The sequence below is a fragment of the Cyanistes caeruleus genome, chromosome Z, assembly GCF_971803275.1.
Source record: "Cyanistes caeruleus chromosome Z, bCyaCae1.hap1.1, whole genome shotgun sequence".
Taxonomy (NCBI): Eukaryota; Metazoa; Chordata; class Aves; order Passeriformes; family Paridae; genus Cyanistes; species Cyanistes caeruleus.
This window is the reverse complement of record NC_141732.1, coordinates 44,563,905-44,585,144: the sequence shown is the minus strand read 5'-3', so window position 1 is coordinate 44,585,144 and position 21,240 is coordinate 44,563,905. Positions and strand designations below refer to the sequence as shown.

The following is a 21,240-nucleotide window of genomic DNA, read 5'->3' as shown; positions in this document are numbered from 1 at the left end:
TGGGATCTTATTAACACACTACTGCACTAAAAAAAGAATTTCCACCATCTGCTCAGGTGCCTCAGGGAAAACCCCGGGACCTTGAGCCCCTTTCCCCTCCAAGGGAGCCTCTCCCGGCTGCGTTCAGGAGCAGGGCTGCCGCTGCCACAGCTGCAGGTTTTGTCACACTGCAGCTCCGCACCCCTTGCCTGCAGGGACACCCTGAGGTTCCAGTTACAGCTGCAGAGTTTCTGCTGCCTCTCGCTTGCTGCCCCAGGTGAGCCCGCCCTGACGTTCCAGCCGCTGCTCCCGCTGGGCCCCACCTTTGCCAGCCCGGCCGCCATGAGGGCGTGAGGGAGCCGCGCCACAGCGCCCCCTGCAGGCGCGGGGAATCACCGCCCCGCCCGGCCCGCCGGGAGCCACCAGCGCCCCCTGCCGGCTGCGAGCGGAACCGCCCCGACGGGGAAAGCGCCCCAGGAGCGGGCAGAGCTGCGCTGGGCTCTGCTCCCGTTTGCTGTGTCGGCACTGCCACTGTGTGTCTGCCTGCTCACACACACACACACACACACACACACACAGACACACACACTAGTAAAGAACTGGCACTCCTTCTCCCAAACCTCGGTCTGAAAGGGCCTCATTTCAAAGTTACAATAGTTTGGAGGGAAGGCAGTAATGTACTCCATTCCAAAGGAGGTTCCTGCCTTCCTTGGCAGACCCCTGTCTTTCAAACCAAGTCAATTCTACCCTGGTTCTCTAATATAATTAGAAAATTTAAGTAGTTTTAAATACTGAAACAGATTTCTGAAAACAGCTTTCAAGAGTGGTAATATGTCAGTGAGGTCTTTCTGTGAATAAAAATAATTAATTTGATTTGATTGTATTTGCCTTTTATTTTCTGCAACTATAGTGAATTAGATTCTGATCCTAAGACAAGGGGTTGATAAAACAAAGCAAGTTTCTTCCTTTCTTGTGCCAATAATTACACAAAAATCACCTGCCACAGAAGCCCCAAAGTCAGGATCAGGAGTTATACTACACCTCTGGGAAAAGCAAACAGTACATGTATGCAGTGAACTGCCAGAATTCCATACACTATGTTTCTAAGTAGTCTTGCATAGCTATAGATTTTGAAAAACACTATAAAAAAATATAACAACATGAGTCATCATTTATCATGAACTAATAAAACATTCCCTAGTTCAGATGAGTGGTTTTCTGAATGGAGAAATTCTTGCATTTGGATTTTGCATAGATTATGGAGTAACTGCCATTCACATTTTTTGGACTATAATGATTTGCTGCTGCATAGAGGTCTGGGTATACAAAAATTCTTCAGGTAGGTGCCAGTTGAGTCACTATAAATCACTATCTTTGCTCATGATAGTGGAAAATAATGCACAAATAACATCACCTGAGCCTTAACAAAATTCGTTCTATATTTGCTCCTCCAACAGACTGTGCATCATTGATGTTGAATCAGAGACCAACTGACCTTGTTATTATTGTCTTCATCATAGTTATATTTAATCATGTCACCAAACCCAAAATTCATTTAGAAGTACTATATCACTGAATGTTTATCAACTAAGAAATCAGAATCATCATTTCCAAGAACAATGGAAATCAAAAAATCTGTGACATCTACACATCTGTCCTTATCTTAAAATATGTTTGTTTTACTAGCTCTAGTGATATCCATTTAAAAAAAAAGCCCAACAGCACAAGAGAAATATTTGAGATTATATTCCTCGGTTCCTCATGTGCACTTAAGTTGTTAGAAGTAATTTGTTATAGATTAAGTATGTGTTACTTAAGGGAAGATTACATTGCAAGAACCTGGTAGCATATGGAAAGACTTAAATTAGACTTCTTTATGTCCACTGACTTTACATGTACAAACATGAATTCTCACTGAAGCTGTCTAGGCTTCTGGAAAAAAATCTCAATTTTGTTGAGTAGTTGAGACAGTAGCCTGTCTACTTCTAACCCTACTTCAATTTAAGTGTACTGCAGCATTGCTTGGCCTCTGGGGCCAAGCAGGCTGATCATTATACCTTTGTGAAGATGAAAACCTTTCAGCCATGCATGCATGCATGCACAGTAGACCTCAATTTTGATGAATTCCACACCTACTCTGAACTTGGAAAAAATCCCTTTCCAAAACATTCCTTTTATCCATGTCTTGGATTTAAACAGTTTGGTTTGACTCTGTAGGCCTTGCATAAAACTCACGGAGAATGAGTATTTACAGGAAGCAGAACCATGTTACACAAAGAAATCAGGAAAAACCCAGGAAGAATAACATTTCTAAAACATCTGGTTTTCCCAGATGCATCATTTGGTCTGACATATTACTTCTAACTACTGCCTCCTGCCAATAAATAGGCCAACTTGTACAAATTAGCTCATCATCTAATTTCATGCAAGACTTTGGAATTTAAGTATGGGGAATTCACAAGGTCACTCTTGGTGATATCATCTGGATAGTAACAGCTGATGCAATATGTGAGCATGAAGAGCATATAGGAATGACCCATGCAACATTTTCACAAAGCGTTAGCCAAAAGCCTGATAACAGTGTGAGGCACTTAAAAAGGTTTGCATGAGACTACCATCAGCCAAGATTAAACACTATAACCAATATCAAAAGACTTTTAAGAAAGAAGAATGAGCTTGAAGAGAGGGTGAGATTTTAACAGCAACTGAGAGAAAGATCTCGGTAACAGATCAGCCATTCACAGTGGGTTTCACACAGCTGGAAGTCATCTCACCACTGTTGTGACCTTTGCCTAGACCTGGTAAAGCAGCTTCACACCAGAGGTGTAGCCTGCACGACTCAGAGGGTTGATAGGGCCTTCCACCTATGTGGGACCTTGTGACCTTGTAGATGGGCATCTCACCATTGTGTGGGCAGCAGGTTACATGGATATAGACTGAGCTGCAGCATCTGCACCTCTCTGAGAAGGGGAGGTAAAAATAGGTACCTGCCTGTTCAAGAATATGGGTGAGCTAGTGATCCACAGATTCTCTGGCAATGGTGTTAGGACTTTCAAAAATTATGATTTCTGAGGATTAAAGAAGTGTGTTGAGAAAGTTGTAAAAATAGTGTAAGTATCAAGAGATAGTGTTGTGTTGTATTGCTGATATTGACCTTGAATTTGTCAGACACACTGATACTAAATCAACAACTATTACCTGATTTAAGCAAGAATTGAGCAGTGCCAATACGCACAATGATATTTATTGCCTTTAGATGGTACCTGTAAGCCCTCCCTTCTGGAAAGTCAAAATAGAGACAATAGAGAGTTTCTTGGATTCCTTTTGAAACTAAGATTTTCCTCTTGCTATAGGCCAGGTAGGTCTGAAATGGAAGTGGTCTCACAACTAAACAAATGCTTCTCCATTGACAAAGAGCTTACTTCATACCTCTCTCCTTCATAGACTGTTCTAAAAGTTGAGATTTTCAGGAGATATATCCCATTACATAACCACTTTTCTGGACCAATTTTTTCCCTTCATTTAAGTAAATTTCTTAGAAAGAACCTCAGTGAAACCTGCTCATTCAAACACTACCCATGGGCTAGACAGAGCTACAAACAAGTGCAATTATGACACTGAGGAGTCTATAGTTGCTCTTCCAAATAACAACTACACTTAATTACACAGCATAAGCCAGAATTTAGGCATGGCATATCTTTCTTAAAATCACCACAGAATATAGATAGCTAATTAGCTCCCAAGTTATTCGATTCTCAACTTGCACAGTGAAAGCAAAATGTTTTATGTCAATGAGCAATTTCTTTATAAAGACCAAACCAGTCTTTTCTTACACTTAATTTAATATTACTCATCAACAAGTCTATCAGAACAGCACAGCCCTGTGGATAATTACCTTATCAGTTTACTTAAATAATATCCATCAGTTCCTTTCAGTCTGTTTTTCCATATTAAAAAGGGTTAAGCCAGAAATCTAATCTAATCTGTATTTGACCCCATCAACTCTAGGACGATTCTGCTGTAATCATCTTTACTAGTTTCCATGTCTATCACATGCCATCTCATTCATCACTTTAGATCAGCATTATTCAGCCTTGCATAATCTTTCCAGAAAGTTTTATAATTAAGAAATTCTTAACTGTAGATTAATCATAATTTTATTTTCTAAGTAGAACAATTGTGATTACCATTGGACAGCATTTCAGGCCTGGGAGATAAAATGGTAGAACATTACATTTCTGAGTTTTTCTGTTGAAAGACTGAATGGCCTTGATCATTTATACTGGGAGTATATGAGGAATAATTCTATCACTCATATTTTTTATTAAAAATGGACCTATTTAGACTATGCCAAGCATTGTCCAGCTTCATGCCTATTACCTGTTATTGTGGTTTGACTCTAGCTCAACGTCAGGCACGTGCAAGAGTTGCTCACTCACCCTTCCCTGCTACAGCTGGGCAAAAGAGAGGAAAAAAAATTAATTAAGGTTTCATGAGTGAGACCAGGAGAAATATTTCAAGGGCAAAACAGGTTCAACCCTAAGTTGCAAAGTGAATTTATTACTAACAGAATCAGAGGAGGATAATGAGAAGTAAAACAAGCCTGTAAAACATCTTTCCCCCCCAGCCCCTCCCCGCTTCACACCAACAGCGCAGGGAGAGAGGGCATGGGGATTTTGGTCAGTTCATCACTGAGATTTTCTTCCGCTGCTCTGGGAGAGGAGAGTCCTCCCCCTGTGAGACCATGGGGTCCCTCCCACAGGAGACATTTCTCAGTGAACTTGTGCAGCGTGAGTCCACTCTCACGAGCAGCAGTCCTGTCAAAACTGCTGCAATGTGACTCCCTCCCACAGGCACACAGTCCTCCCAAAACTGCTGCAGTGTGGGTCTCTCTTTCCACGGGGTGCAGCCCTCCAAGGACAGGCTGCTCCAGCCTGGAAGCAGGGCCTCTCTCTCCTCCAGGTCTCCCACTGGATCACAGGCCCCTCCAGGCACTCACCCGCTCCAGCATGGGCATCTCCCCCATGGGCTGCAGGTGGATCTCTGCATGCCCCACGGATCCCATGGGCTGCAGGTGGATCTCTGCATGCCCCACGGATCCCATGGGCTGCAGGTGGATCTCTGCATGCCCCACGGATCCCATGGGCTGCAGGTGGATCTCTGCATGCCCCACGGATCCCATGGGCTGCAGGTGGATCTCTGCATGCCCCATGGATCCCATGGGCTGCAGGGCACAGCTGCTGCACCATGGTCTCACCATGGCCTGCAGAGGAATCTCAGCTCCAGCGCCTGGAGCATCTTCTCCCATCCTTCTCCACTGACCTTGGTGTCTCCATGTGGTTTCCCTCACATGTTTGCACATCCTCCTGTTCTCTGACTAGGAGCAAAACCCCTGTGACTTTGTTTTGATTTTGTTCTTAAATATGTTATCACAGAGGCTTTCCCAACCTCTCTCATTGGTCCAGTTTTGGGCCAGCAGCACATCTTCAGAGCCATCAGCCATTGGCTGTGCCAGACATAGTGGAAGCTTCCAGGGCTAGCCATCTTTGTGGCTCCCCTGATGCCAAAAAACAGGTCGTGCCAAACCAGTACACCTGAATAGTAAGATTTTCTGGTAGGTCAAGAATTTCTGAGTACATAAATTCAGAACTAGTTTTTAATCAAAAGATAAAGTTGGACATGTTGACAAAAAAGATTTTGGAAGAGGAAAACCTATTTTTATAGAAAAGGCAATGTGAAGCACAGAATGAAGTAATAGCAAGCATTTCAGATAACATCTACTTGCTGACTCAGAACTATTGGTCCATAGTACAGAAACCTTAGGTAAAAGAAAGATTCTTCTTCAGCTCAGTAGGCAAACCATTCAGAGGAATAAACAGCTTTCTTGTTGAAAAGACCTCATGGTGTTTTGTTGTGTGATAGAATAATTAAAGATTCTGTTACAGAAATCTTCACAGGAGTAAAATCAGTTCTGATGATGTGATAGGGCTATAAGGCACTTGTATGCAGTTTAAAACACCTCTCAGTTATAAAAAAACAATAAACAGAACTTTCTATATTTTTTAAGCATGCAAAAGGGCTGGGGTTTTATCTTTATAGATTTCAAGTCAACAGGTTCATTAAAGCAAACCAGCTACTAAAAATAAATTCAACATATAATTAAAAATAAAACAGGAAGAGAAAAACCAAAACCAAACCAAAATGAGAAAACCTTTCCCACTCTGCTGGGAATGAAGGAAAAATTCAAAGATAAAAAACTAATCAATTAGCCTTTCTCATCATAAATGTAAATACTACTTTATAGACCACCACATTGCAAAGCACATGAAAGAAAATGGATCTAACGTAATCTAGATTAGGTAAATACAGTTAGATGGGGATTGCAAAACTCTGAATTCAAGACAAAAGTTAAACAGATTTGGATAATTCATTGCCAATAAGTTCATGTGGAACAGCCTCAGAAAACACAGCATCTCTCTATGTAGTGTATAAGCAACATGCCTCCAAGACAAGGTCAGAAATGTTTATGCAAACATCCAGTAACCATCAGTTTTACCCATTTTGAAGCCAAAAGTTAATAAAGTGTTACTTATTTGTGGTTTGTTACCCTAAGTAAAAACCTTTGGTTTTGATAATACTCCTGCAACTGTGCACATTTTGGGAATGGGGAGAATACCAGGTACACAAAATAAGCATACATGGTTTTATAGATCTGTAATATATTAATTGGAATGAAGACAAACAGCAACTAGACTACTTAAAGTGTAGGAAATAAAAGCTTCTGTAAGTGAAGTCAGTGGAGAATGGGAAAAAAACCAAAACTGTTTACTTTTGACAATACTCCTAACATTATAAATGTCCAGAGATAGTGATTCTCAAGTGGATTTGAAACACTAACAAGATCTAACAAGTTGTCACAGACATCAGTTATATGAATTGGACCCTTGTCCAAAAGGACACTTAACATTCCCTACAAAAAACGTAAGAAAGCCCATTGCTATACCTAGTGAATTCACAAAGGGAACTGGGGCACCTCTAGGCTAAAGACAAGGTGAAGAAGCTGGGGAGGTTCAGACTGGAGAAGAGACAGTTACAGAGATCTCATAGTAAGCCTCCAGTATCTGAGGGGAGCCTACAGGGAAGCCAGAGAGAAAGTCTCTTTATCAAGAACTGAAGACATGGGACAAAGGGGAAAGGCTTCAAGCGAAGAGAAAGAAATTTAGATTCTGTAGATGGAAGCAATTCTTTATTGTGAGGCTGGTGAGGCACTGCAATAAGTTGCCCAGAGAAGCTGTGGATACTCCATCCCTGGAAATGTTCAGGCCAGGTTGGACTGGGATTTGGGAAGCCTAGTCTAATAGGATGTGCCCTATTATTACAGCAGGGGGATTGTAATTAAGTGATGTTTAAAGTCCTTTCCAGCCCAAAGCATTCTGTGATTCTAAATCCAGATTGAGGTTATGTCTTTCTGAATTTCAGTTCCATCCCTTTTGTGGAAAAGATGATGCAAGCAATGTTTTTTTTCTGGAGGCAATCACAAAATCCCAAAAGAAAGCATTACCTTCCTGTGCCTCATATTTTGTCTCTGCAATAGATTTATGATGCTCAGCTTACTGAATTTTAAATCAATTTTGGCTGATTCTCACTAATATTCTAGGGAATGAAAATTCATATTTATAATGCAAACTGATAGTTTCATAATACTTTTATTAATATTTTCACACTCTTAAGTTCTCAAGTTGAAGGGTGAATTAACTGTATGTATTTATTTACACTGCTGAAGCGGTTATCATATACTTATTTATATAGCACCAGCTTTTATATATGACAACCTCCCAATGGATCAGAAGTGCTTAATCTAGAACCCACTGAAAATATTTCAGATCAATTTATGGTAAGCTTGCTAGAATCTGATGCACAGTCAAATACAGCAAATTAAATGTCCTATAGGTTTATGGTTTATGTTCAGTGATGAGTGTGCATTAAAACATATACTGAAGAATCAGATGGAGTTTATAGATAACCACCAAATGGATGTAAGGAAAACACAGTGAGGTTGCGTTATCTGCAATGGAAAATTAGGAGACGGTAGAAAATAGGAGTAATGTGTGAACTAGGACATGGTAGAACAAATGAGGAGGGTAGCAAGGTGTTGAAAATTAATTATTGAAGTATCTTGAAGAGGAAAACTACAGTATAATTAGTAAGTACTATCGTTAATCAATTTACGTTTCTTTATTTCAAATAGTCTCTTATCTTGAAAGATTCCCCTGCATGTTGTGGAAGGATGCATTACCTTCAGCATTTCTTTGAGATGAAGGGCTTGTCAACTTACTATTAGGGACACGAAGTTCAAGTGCAGAAGCTCTGTAATAGCTCTTACGTTCAAACATAAGAGAGCCACAACAAAGCTATTATGAAAAAAAAGGCAGTCTAGTGAGATATCAACAGATTTTGCGCTCTCAAAATCCTATTAAAAGAGCCTTCAAGTACGTTAGTACAAGTCAAATATATCAATGGATCATATAAGAGTAGAGCAATTAAATATTGTCATGTTAAATATGAAAAGAGACTACAGAGAGAGAGCAGTGAAGATTTTGACCAAGTGTTTCTACCTACAATACAAAATCTGTCAAGGGAATGGTGTTGCAAACAATCCATGTTTCAAAGTTATTATCACAGATCATCTGTTGCTCTCTTAAGGCCTGACTTGTTACTCATTCTGTTATTTTCTTGTAGTTGTCATCAGATATCACAATACTACAGATTTGCTGAAAGGCTACTCTTCTCTGCACTTAGACAAATTAGAGTAATGAGAGAAGTAGCCATGAGCTGATCTCAATTAAATGTGTACCTATGCAAAGGAGTCTAGGATTATTTACCACGCCAAAGATATGATTCACACTTGAAAATAAATCAATGCTTTCACATGCAATCAGTTTTTCAACTAGAAAAACTTAATAAAATTAATATTTTTCAAACACTGCTTGATTTTTTGCTTCATATTTGAAAAAGATAACCCACCAACATGGAATTTCTGCTCCAATGACTGCCCCAGCATGTGTTCTGCTGTCACTGATTGCAACACTGCCCTATTTGCTAAAACATGAATTGGAAAATTTACCTCATGCCCAGCAGGTCCTTTCCCCTTTCGTTCTTTTATTTATTTATTTATTTATTTGGTCTTGCCTTTTAATACAATTCTGAACCACTGAATATGAGTGAGCTTAAGGTGTGATACTCTATGCCTTAGTTATCAGATATTTCTAAATTCAGGTCAATAGACATGCTTATATTTGATCCAAAAGGCTAAATCCCTCTCTCTTCAACCAAGAGATTTGAGCAACAAAGCCACAAAAAAGGATTATCTTGGCTAGAGTATGTAAAGCTTATTCTTTTACCTGATGAAGTAGAACAAAATTACCTAAAATCTCTGTCACTTAGCAATCTCCATTTAAAATAAAAATACACATAAATAAAGAAACACCTAAAAATAACCAATTCAGCTCTACAACTCTCATACTTAAGCAGAAAAGAATTGCAGACATCAACCTGAGCTTTGAATGTCAAATAGCTTGGATTTCAGACACTTTTTGACACAAAATAAACTTTTCTTCTTGATATAAACAGGGACAAAAAGGTCATAAAAATATTAGAAAATGTGATGTCAAATCGATAGTTATACAATTGTTTGGCTAGAACTTGTGTATTTCTCATGACAAAAAAAAAGGATAGTCAGTAGAATCAGACACTGATTCTACTAACTAGATTTAATTCAGTTATTAAATGACATTGCCATATTCTTAAAATGAAAAAAGATTCACTATCATATTCTATCATTTGCTGTCTAAAATGTGCTATCTTTTTCTCGTGTGAAAGATATTCTGTATGTCCTGTCAATTATGAGCATACTTCAAGTGTGGCTAATGTCGTTGCCTTACCATTATGCATGGTCTTTACCCAACATATTCTAAATAAAAGAATTATTCATTCAGAACCCAACTGAGTAGAAAAGAATGATAATACAAGTTTCATTGACTTTCCATCTATTTATGGGTGGTCCTTAGTACTATATCTAGCTTGATTTTAATGGTGTGTTGGGAGTTAGGTGTCCTCCCTTTTGTTCCGTCTCACCTATGGAATTTTTACCATTAATGGCGGGAAACCCCTGACTGCTGGTACTTGGTGAGCGCTTGAGAAACACAAAGAGTTCGGATGGGCCCCGGGGGGAAGTGGGACAGGAAGAGGGGAGAGCGAGGGCAGCTGGGGGCTGGCTGGCTTCTTCAGCTTCAGGACTGAACTCTCACTGGGAGCTGTTGCAGCGGAGAGAAGGGAATTTGCCTTCACTCAGATGGAGCTGCTGCTGCTTCTCCTTCTTCCCTCTTTGTTGGTGGCCTCACACCCCCTGTCCTGCCGGGACGTGTGGCAGTGCCAGGAGCTGCTGATCCACCTCATCCACCGGCCCAGGATCTCAGCTCATCCCTGCTGTTCCAGCTGGGTGTTCCTCAGAGCCCTGCAGGAGCACCGGGACTGACTGCCCGAGGGGTTTGTGAAGCAAAGCCTCTCCTCCATCCCTTCCTGTCTCGGCCGAGAAAGCTGTCATGGGGTCCCTGGTTCTGTTCTGTTGCTAGCGCTGTAGTTGTTGTTGTTTGTTTGCCTCGTTATACATACTAGTAAAGAACTGTTATTCATATCCCCAGAGCTCTGCCTGAGAGCTCCTTGATTTTCAAAAGTATAGTAAGAGGGAGGGAGGGAGGGAGGGAGGGAGGGAGGGAGGGAGGGAGGGAGGGAGGGAGGGAGGGAGGGAGGGAGGGAGGGAGGGAGGGAGGGAGGGAGGGAGGGAGGGAGGGAGGGAGGGAGGGAGTCTACATTTTCATTCCAAGAGGGGCTCCTGCCCTCCCTAGAAGACACCTTCCAAAACCGAGACAGATTTTGGTGCCCAATGTGAGGCCTGAGGGCACTGAAAGATAAAGGCTGAAAAAGGAATAGCAGTTCTGAAATAAACTAATTGTTGTGTTCTGGATATAGAAACCTCATTAGGTGGAACCATGTGGTTTAACTTACCTAGATTCAGGTGGCACGTTATCATGGCTATATTTCTCCCATTTGCTGCACCTTACCTAAATATGGGTCCCATAATTAAGGCTACTGTGGCTATTATTCAGTTTGTTTTGTGGGTTGATAAAGTGAGGAATTCATGGATGTTTAACTTCCTCTGGAAGGCAGGCTCATGGATTCAGAGCTATCACACACTAACTGGATGGTTTTGGGGTTACTTTAATACTGGGAAAAAATGACAGCTGGGGAAGTTTTCTCCCAACCCTTCACCCAGTTCCTTGGGCCTACCCCACCAGTTCTCAAAACTTAAAAATCTCCTCTAAATGCTAATGACATCATACAGTGGCTGGTGTTGCTGGTGTGCCTGTTCTATTTAGCATTCAGGGATAAAGGGAGACTGGCTGGGATAAGCACCCTGACACCTACCCCAGAAAATAGGGATGCCCCAGAGCCTGACACAGCCCCAGAGCCTCACCCTGCCCCGCAGCCCACCTCAGAAATGAACCTCCCAGAGTGGGTGGGGGTTCTGGTGAGGAAGATACATGAGATGGACCAGATGCTAAAGGAGTGCATTTCCTCAGAGAAACCCTCGCCCTGGCTCGAAGAGGGAGTCTGATGGTGCAGCAGTGGAACCCACAGATGTTACAACCGTCCAGGTTCCAGCTGAACCACAAGGGCAGTCACAGCCAGCAGCAGTTGCCCCTGTGGAAACGAGGAAGTCTAAGATGAAATCACAGCACCCTGTTGATAAGGATAAGAAAAGAGGGCCCTCACAACCCACAGAGGAGCCAGAAGTTGAAATCATTACTGAGTCTCTGACATATGACTGTCTCCGTAATCTGCAAAAAGACATTGTGAGGTGGGGACGTGAGGTTTATACAACCTGGTTACTTCGGGTCTGGGACCTTATGGGTACAGGCGTGCAGCTAGATGGTGGTGAGGAAAGGAATGTGGGACCCTTGACCCAGGACTCAGGTGTGAATCAGGTGTTTGTCAGGGAGCAAAAAAAAAAAAGAGCCTTTTCCCTCTGGGAGCGGCTTTTGATGAGTGTAAGAGAGAGGTTTGTCCACAGAGAGAGAATGGAAGAGCACTATCATAGAAGGTGCTGGAAAACCCTTGTGGAAGGGATCCAACAGCTGAGAGAAGTGGCGATATTAGAGGTCCTTTTTGGGAAGGGTGGTCAGCATGATAATGACCCCAACAAAGCCAGGCACACTGGGCAGATGTGGAACCTGGCAAATCTAGGGCCACGTAAATACACCGCCTTCATTGCAATGATTAATGCCAATAACAACCGAGAAAACAGTGGGTTCTGTTGCCAACAAACTTAGAAATTTTGAGAGTATGATCCATTGCCCGCTGCAGGCTCAGGTCTCTGCTGTGATTGAGGAGCAAAAAGAGGAGATGAGGAAAATGAGGGAAGAGATGAAGAACAGTTCCCATATGGCACCAGTGTAAGTCACAAGCCCCGAAGTCCAAGCTCAACGTCCCTCAACTAGAGAGAGAGTGTACACCCCACAAGCTGAGCTGTGGTTCTTTCTGCATGACCGTAGGGATGACATGGGGAAGTGGGATGGTGACGTGGTGCTGGATTTTTCCCAGCCAGCTCCCAGCACCAGTGGGCTGTTCCCAGAAAGCAGCACAGTCCAGGATACAGCTCAGGGCTTATGCTCTATGGCACAGGCTATCAAGCGTTAAGGGCAGGAGCAAGGACAAGGTAGAGGTCTTCCTTGTGATTTCCAAAAGAGGCCTACCCTATTGAAGGTTCCAGGAATAAAAGATCTGGAACACAGGCATACAGCAATTTATGTATGGAGGAGGAGCAAGGGGTGTGTGCAACTAATAAACCAATAGGGGAAAGACTGGGGAGGAGCACAGGGCAGGTTTACAAAATACATAAACCAATGGGGAAGGCAAGGGGAGGAGAGTGGATAACATGGGTCAATGGGGGCTTCAAGGAATAGGGGAATTCCAAAGGGGGCAGTCCAGGCAGGGGGGTTGGCACAAGGGAGGATTGACAACTTAATGGGAGGGGGAACATTCAGGAGCAAGGAGCAGGTACCAGGGTGGATTGGCAACCAGGGTAGAAGGGCACAACTGGGACTAAATTATTAACATGGGGGGGGGGGGGGGGGGGGAAGGGGGCGAGGGGAGGAGCGGGGGGCAGGGGGTACTGTATAACTTAACAATACAGAGAGTGATTGAATCAAATATAATGAACAAAAATGCACAGCAACAGGATGGGAAACCCACTTCTGCCCTGGCAGCACAGGTGCATCAACTCAGGGAAGGAAACACTAACCAGAAAACTTCCACTAAAGTGAAAGTAGCTTCAATTTCCCATGACCAAAGTGCCAGATATTACAGCAGAGAAGATGATCTGTCAGATCCCCTTGAAGGAACCTCTAGCATGTATGCCCAGGGAGAAGAGGATAACTAGTGCTAGAGGGGCCCTGCCTCTAGCCAGGAAGAGGCACAGGAAAACCGGGTCTTTTGGACGGTGTGGATCCGATGGCCTGGCACATCAGAGCCACAAAAATATGAAGCTTTAGTTGATACTGGTGCACAGTGTACCCTAATGCCATCAGGACATGTTGGGGCAGAACCTGTTTCCATTGCAGGGGTGACAGGGGGATCGCAGCAGTTGACTCTGTTGGAAGCTGAGGTGAGCCTGACTGGGAAGGAGTGGCAGAAACATCCCATTGTGACTGACCCAGAGGCCCCATGTATTCTGGGCATAGACTTCCTTCAGAATGGCTATTACAAAGACCCAAAGGGACTCAGGTGGGCTTCTGGAATAGCTGCTGTGGAGGCAGAGGACATTAAGCAATTGAACACCTTGCCTAGACGGTCGGAGAACCCATCTGCAGCAGGACTTCTGAAGGTGGAAGAACGAGTACCAATTGCCACCTCAACAGTGCACCACCAGCAGTATTGAACGAGTCGAGATGCTGTGATCCCCATCCACAAGATGATCTGAGAACTAGAGAGTCAAGGGGTGGTCAGCAAAACCCACTCACCCTTCAACAGCCTCATTTGGCCTGTGTGCAAGTCTGACAGGAAATGGAAATTGACTGTGGACTATCGTGCATTGAATGAAGTGACTCCACCTCTGAGCACTGCCGTGCCGGACATGCTGGAGCTCCAGTACGAGCTGGAGTCCAAAGCAGCGAAGTGGTACGCCACTATTGACATTGCCAATGCATTTTTTTCCATTCCCCTGGCAGCAGAATGCCTTCATGGCCTCAGTTTGCCTTCATGTGGAGGGGAGTGCAATACACCTGGAACCGATCCCAGTGGTGGAAGCACAGCCCCACCATCTGCCATGGACTGATCCAGGCTGCCCTGGAAAACGGTGAGGCTCCAGAACATCTGCAGTACATTGATGACATCATTGTGTGGGGAAATATGGCTGAAGAGATCTTTGAGAAAGGAGAGAAAATCATCCAGATTCTCCTGAAAGCTGGTTTTGCCATCAAGAACAGAGTTAAGGGACCTGCTCAAGAGATCCAGTTCCTAGGGGTAAAGTGGCAAGACAGACCATGTCAGATTACCACTGAGGTCATCAATAAGATCACTGCAATGTCTCCACTGACCAGCAAGAAGGAAACACAAGCCTTCCTAGGCACCATAAGTTTTTGGAGGATGCACATTCCCAAGTACAGCCAGATCATGAGCCCTCTCTACCTGGTTATCTGCAAGAAGAATGTTTTCCAGTGGGGCCCTGAACAGGCTTGTTGCCTATTTAAAAGGCAACAAGCCTTTGCCCAGATCAAGCAGATTGCTCATGCAGTAGACTTTGGCCCACATCTGGCAGGACCAGATGTGAAGAATGTGCTCTACTCTGCAGCCAGGAACAATGGCTTGTCCTAGAGACTTTGGCAGAAAGTGCTTGTTGAGACTCGAGGCTGACCACTGGAATTCTAGAGCCGAAGTTATAGAAGGTCTGAAGCCAACAATACTCCCACAGAGAAGGGAGTTTTAGCAGCCTGTGAAGGAGTTCAAGCCACCTCAGAGGTGACTGGCATGGAAGCACAACTCCTCCTGGCACCCCAGTTACTGGTACTGGGGTGGAAGTTTAAAGGAAACCTGCTACTAACGCTACACGGAGCAAGTGGATCGCCCTCATCACACAGCATGCCCATATTGGAAATCCAAATCACCCTGGGATTTTGGAGATAATTACAAACTGGCTAGAAGGTGAAAATTTTGGTCTCACTGATGAAGAGGAGCAGAAACAAGTGACACGAGCTGAAGAAGCTCCACTGTACAACCAACTGCCAGCAGAAGAAACCTGCTATGCTCTGTTCACTGATAGTTCCTGTTGCATCGTAGGGATGAACCGGAAGTGGAAAGCAGCCGTATGGAGCCCCACACGACAGGTCGCAGAGGCCACTGAAGGAGAAAGTGGATCAAGCCAACTTGCTGAACTCAAAACTGTTCACCTGGCCCTGGACATTGCTGAAAGAGAGAAGTGGCCAAAGCTCTGCCTCTACACTGATTCATGCTCTGTAGCCAATGCTCTGTGGGGTTGTCTGGAAAGATGGAAAAAGACCAACTGGCAGTGTAAAGAAAAACCAATCTGGGCTGCTGGTGAGTGGAAAGACATTGCTACTGGGGTGGAGAAGCTACCTGTGGAAGTCCGTCATGTAGATGTCCATGTCCCCAAGAGCAGGGCTAATGAAGAGCACCGAAACAATGAGCAGGTGGATCAGGCTGCAAAAATAGAGGTGTCAAAGACAGACTTAGATTGGCAACACAAGGGAGAGTTGTTCCTAGCTCGATGGGCCCATGATGCCTCAGGCCATCAGGGTAAAGACGTCACTTGTAAGCAGGCACAAGACCAAAGGCTGGATCTAACCATGGACAGTATTTCTCAAGTTATTCATGACTGTGAGACGTGTGCCACGATCAAGCAGGCCAAGCAGTTGAAACTGCTATGGTATGGTGGGTGTTTGTCCAAATACAGGTATGGGGAGGCCTGGCAGATTGACTACATCACACTGCCCCAAACCCACCGAGGCAAGTGCTACGTGCTCACAGTGGTAGAAGCCACCACTGGATGGTTGGAAACCTACCCTGTGCCTCATGCCACTGCCCAGAACACCATCCTGGGACTTGAAAAGCAGGTCCTTTGGAGGCATGGCACCCCTGAGAGGATTGAGTCAGACAATGGGACTCATTTCAAGAACAGCCTTATAAACAGCTGGGCTAGGGAACATGGCATTGAGTGGGTGTACCATATCCCCTACCATGCACCTGCTGCTGGAAAAGTTGAACGGTGCAATGGCCTGCTTAAAACCAGCTTGAAGGCACTGAATGGGAGGACCTTGAAGAACTGAGAGATTAACTTAACAAAAGCCACATGGTTGGTGAACACCCGAGGTTCCACTTACTGAGCAAGCCCTGCCCAACCTGAGCCCTTTAGAATGACAGATGGAGATAAGGTTCCAGTGGTACATATGAGAGGTATGCTGGGAAAAACTGTTTGGGTTAATTCTGCCTCCAGCAAAGACAATCCCATCCATGGGGTTGTCTTTCCTCAGGGATCAGGTTGCACCTGGTGGGTGATGCAAAAGAATGGAGAGACCTGATGCATACCTCAAGGAAACCTTGTTTTAAGGTGAACTACCCATGACACTGTGCTTGTATCTGTATCTGCAATGTACATATGTATATAATTAAGGTAGTGAATGTTTGTATATAATTTAAAGGTTTAATATTTGATGTAACATTTTGGTATGGAAAAAAAATTGGGGTGGATAATGTTGGGTCCTTCCTTTTGTTCCATCTCACCTACAGAATTTTTGCATGGTGTTAGTCATGTTTTTCAGTGTTGGTCCTTTTAAATCTATAGAATAGAAAAGGAGGTCTAGTTTTAATCATATCTATAAAATTGTGCAACTCTTAGTGGAGGGCTCTCAACAATTCTTTTGAAATTCCCATTCCACAATCATCATAAAACTCATTTGCAAACACAAAGTTTCTCTCTGATAGTGTTTTTACCCCTTGATTAATTGAAAATTAAAGCATCTCAAACCAAAACTGAAGTCTCTGCAAAAATAACCCATTCACTGTCCATTTATAAACCGTGAGGAATTTGAGTAATTTCTCACATACTATAAATCCTAAATACTAGTTTAAGTTTTAGCACAACATGTCTTTCTGAGGAAAGGATACCAAAACCAAGAAACATAACTCAATTAAAACATAAAGGACATCAAGAAGGAGCACTTTCATATCAGTAATAAAAAACACCCTACTGGATCACAGGAAAAGTAATTTTTTGTCTAAATTTCTTTCTCCCATAGCATCCAATAGTTAATTTCTTTCTAGCTGCCTAAAAAGGAGAGCCCTAGGGTTTTGCAGTGGAGAAGTAATACATGCATCTGAGGAGAAGTTTTCTTAAATGTGTCTCGTAACAGACAAGTAAGTGTGGTGGTTAATCCCAGCCAATACACAAATATGTAAATAGCTGCCTGCTCACTCATCTCCCCTTTAGATGAAGAGAAAATAGGAGAAAGATGATAAAAGTCCATTGAGTTTGTTCAGCCCATAGACGGGATTCCTCCTATAGAATACAGAATGGAATACCAGGCTTGGTGTGTTGCTGAGAAGCAAAAATAGCTCAGGCTGTCACCAGCTTGTCACGTGCCTGGTTCCTTCTGAGATTGGTCTTCCTTTCACTTGGGTTGTTCTTGCTATATTGCTTCCTACAACATACAACTCAAGCCATTGGTTACAACATGTATAAATGCTAAGGTTAATTGTGTGTATATATATATATATCTATATATATACACACACACACAAACACACATATATATATATGTGGATATATATAGATATAGATAGATAGATAGACAGATAGATAGATAGATTACAATCTACACCCCTTTTTCCTTTGGACCAGGTGATAGAGTTACCTTTGCAACAATATCCACACATTGCACTTGTGCCAGCATGAATTCTCCATGGGTTGCAGTTCCTGTGAGGGTATGCCTGCTCCAGTACGAGTTTATTCATGAGCCCTAGTCCCTTCAGGGGTTCTTGATCTAGTTCATAGTTGACTCTATTCATGTCTGGCATAGCAGTACAGGAATGGAAGCATTGCCAGGGCCCAGCATATACCAGCCCGGGCACATGATAACAATATATTATTATCAAAATGTAATCGGGAATGACAAAGTAAGATGATAAGTAGAACATCAAACAGCAAAAACCAAAAAGTTATCAGCAAGCCAGATGATCCAAAATACAGCAAAGTGAATGAGCCTCATGGCAAGCATGAGAGCCTGCCAATAAACAGCTAAGAAGTTATAACATCTATACCTTCAAACTACAATCAATCTGACGTTATCTTGCACCTCTTAAGCCCCACTGTGCAACAAAAAATCCTGTGGTGGGTAGGGAAAATACCTACACATCCAGCAAGTCACTCCCTTATCACTTGGAAAGAGGAGAAACAGAATGGAGACAATATTCATGGATAACAACAGGTAATTTAATAGGGGAAGAAAAATAGGGGAAGCAGAACAGTTTCACTATTTCCCATGGACTAGAAGATGTTTAGATACCTCCTGCAGAGCAGAGCCTTAACATACACAATGATTACTTGAGGAAATACAGGCCAAAACCACATATGTTCCTAATCCCTCCTCCTAACCTTTTATTGCTTTTATTGTTTTCATTGCTGACTATGATGTTATATGGCCTGAAAGATCCCTTTGGTCTTTTGAGGTCAGCTCTCCTGACAGCTTCCTACCCAGGTCCAGCCTAGTCCCTGAGAGGGGAAGGTGAGGGAGGAAAATGAGAAAAATAGAATACCTTGATGCTGGACGAGGACTACTCAACAACAGCCAAGACATGAGTGTGTTTGCAACAATGTTTCAGCTACAAATTCAAAACAACACCATAAACCTGCTATTAAAAAAAATTGAAACAATATATACATGTATGTATATGTATATATATACACATGAAACCCCAACCCACACCCAAAAACACAGTACACAGCAGGCATTAAACATGATACTTACCTGGGGAATTTCACTAGTTTCAATAGCCTATATTTTAAAGTCATCCTGATATTATGGCATTAAGCATTTGATTGGACACCTTGTGCTATTACTACAATTCATAGTCTTCCTCCATACCTGCTCCAACAGATGCATGTCCTTCCTGTGCTGGGACCCCAGAGCTGGATGCAGATGGATTCCAGGTGTGGCTTCACCAGAGCAGAGGGGTAGAATCCCCACCCTCTTCCTTCTGGCCATGCTGCTTTGGATGCAACCCAAGACACAATTTGCTTTCCAGGTTGCAAGTGCTTATTGCAAGGCTGGGTCACATCCAGCCTCTCATCCACCAGCACTCTCAAGTCCTTCTCAGAAGAATCTGCTCATTCTACAGCCTGTGTTGGAACTGGAGTTTGCCATGACCCAGGTGCAGCACCTTGCACTTGGTCTTGTTGAACCTCATGTGGTTCCCATGGTCCCACTCCTTCAACTTGACCATGTCCTTCTAGATCCTATCCATCAGGAGTGTCAGTGGCACCACTCAGCTTGATTTTATTTGCAAACTTGCTGGAGGTACACTTGCTCCCTTTCTCTATGTCATTGTTTAAGTCATTAAGCATGACTGTTCCCAATGTGGATGTCTGAGGGACACTAGTTGTCAGTGATGTTAATAAGGACACGGAGCCATTGACTACTACCATCTAGGGAACCAACTCAATTCATCCAACTCCTTATCCACCAAAGACTTCACGCATCAAATCATCTCTCCAGTCTAGAGAGAAGGATGCTGTGGGGAACCATGTCAAAGGCCTTATATAAACCCAGATAAATTCACATTCACATAAGGACATTCGCAGCCCTTCCTTTGTCCATTAACATTGTCATTCCGTCCCAATCACCTGAATGCCCTGAAGGCTCTTTCCATCACCAAAAGCCTATGCATTGCAACTTCATCACTACCCCCTTGGCAGACTAGTAATGGGCAGTAGCCCAAAGGCCTTACCAGGAAGCCTCCTGGTGATGTCCTTAAATCTGGCTCCAGGTTCACAAAGCGTATCGGACTCCATTGCAATTTCAAGGCAATCACCTACAACTACATCCTGTCTTTTTTTTGTTGTGGAAGTAGTTGTGTATGTCTTTCAGACACTGTTGTAACAGCTCCAATGGAGTTGGGTCTTCATCCATCCTCATCGTCCATTGATTGGCCTTCCACATACAGACCCTCTTATCTGTTGTCTCCATTCACTCTTTTTTTGACCTTCTGCCCTACTGCCTTCTCTCTGGTGGGTGGATGACAGACAATACAGTTGATCTTGTTTTGTTTCCTGGTGGCTGGTTCTGTCTCAGAGAGTTAGGGTGTTGCTGTTCTACAAGTGAAAAAAAAATGCTTCATCTCTATTGAAAAGATTTTGTTTGGGGAATTTCACAGGGAAGGGGAAGGCAAGAGAGAAGATGAAGGAAAAAGAACTACATGACTTTAGGTACCCTTTAAAAATCAATACACAGATAAGTCCTTCCTACCGCATAGTAAGATCCACATCCACAGCAATTTGAATCAAAAAAGAATCACAGAAAACTATCAAATAATTTTGTAAAAGTCGTTTTGAATTTTCCATGTTGGATATTGATGCAGTTACAGATCATACACAAGTATGATTTTACATATTTTTCACCATGTATAGAAGAAATGAGTCTGATACATATTCTACTTCTCTCCATCTACAACTTTCCCTTCAGTTCTACTTTTTTTGTGTTGCAAGAAAAAAGAAGGTTGCATTATAATTCTATCCCTTGTTTATAATTTCAACAAATTTTACTAGTTAAGAAAGAATTTTTCTTGCTTCTCTCTGCTTAAGGCTATATTGAATTTATTTTGATATATCATCAGAAATTACTCAACCATTTCCCTGAAAAAGCCATTCAAAAAAAGTGAAATTACCCATTTGTATCAGGTGGTTTGTTTAATGATGCAAGTCACTTCACGACATGCATTCTGCCGAGTATAAGAAAACAATCTTAAAGTTACGTTTTCTTTTTTTGATACAAGTATATAGATTAAAAGAAAAATCATTGGAAACCAGAGAAATCTTTTGTCCAAACTCAGACTGAGATTTGTATTTTAATTCTTCAAAAGCTCTAGCTTTTCTTGACATTCCCAAGTCCCTTCAGCCAGCAGCATAGCATTCTG

The 21,240-nt window shown here is 42.8% G+C and overlaps 1 long non-coding RNA gene across 1 annotated transcript in view; it reads right to left on the bottom strand.

Moving 5' to 3' along the window:
- Positions 1-21,240, bottom strand: part of LOC111940775 (uncharacterized) — a 37,747-nt gene that overhangs the window by 13,815 nt on the left and 2,692 nt on the right. Inside the window, exons 2-3 of the long non-coding RNA XR_015280165.1 lie at positions 19,194-20,419; positions 4,360-4,433 (exon numbers count right to left, since the gene is read on the bottom strand). This is a non-coding gene — a long non-coding RNA (uncharacterized LOC111940775). The remainder of the gene's footprint in view (positions 1-4,359; positions 4,434-19,193; positions 20,420-21,240) is intronic.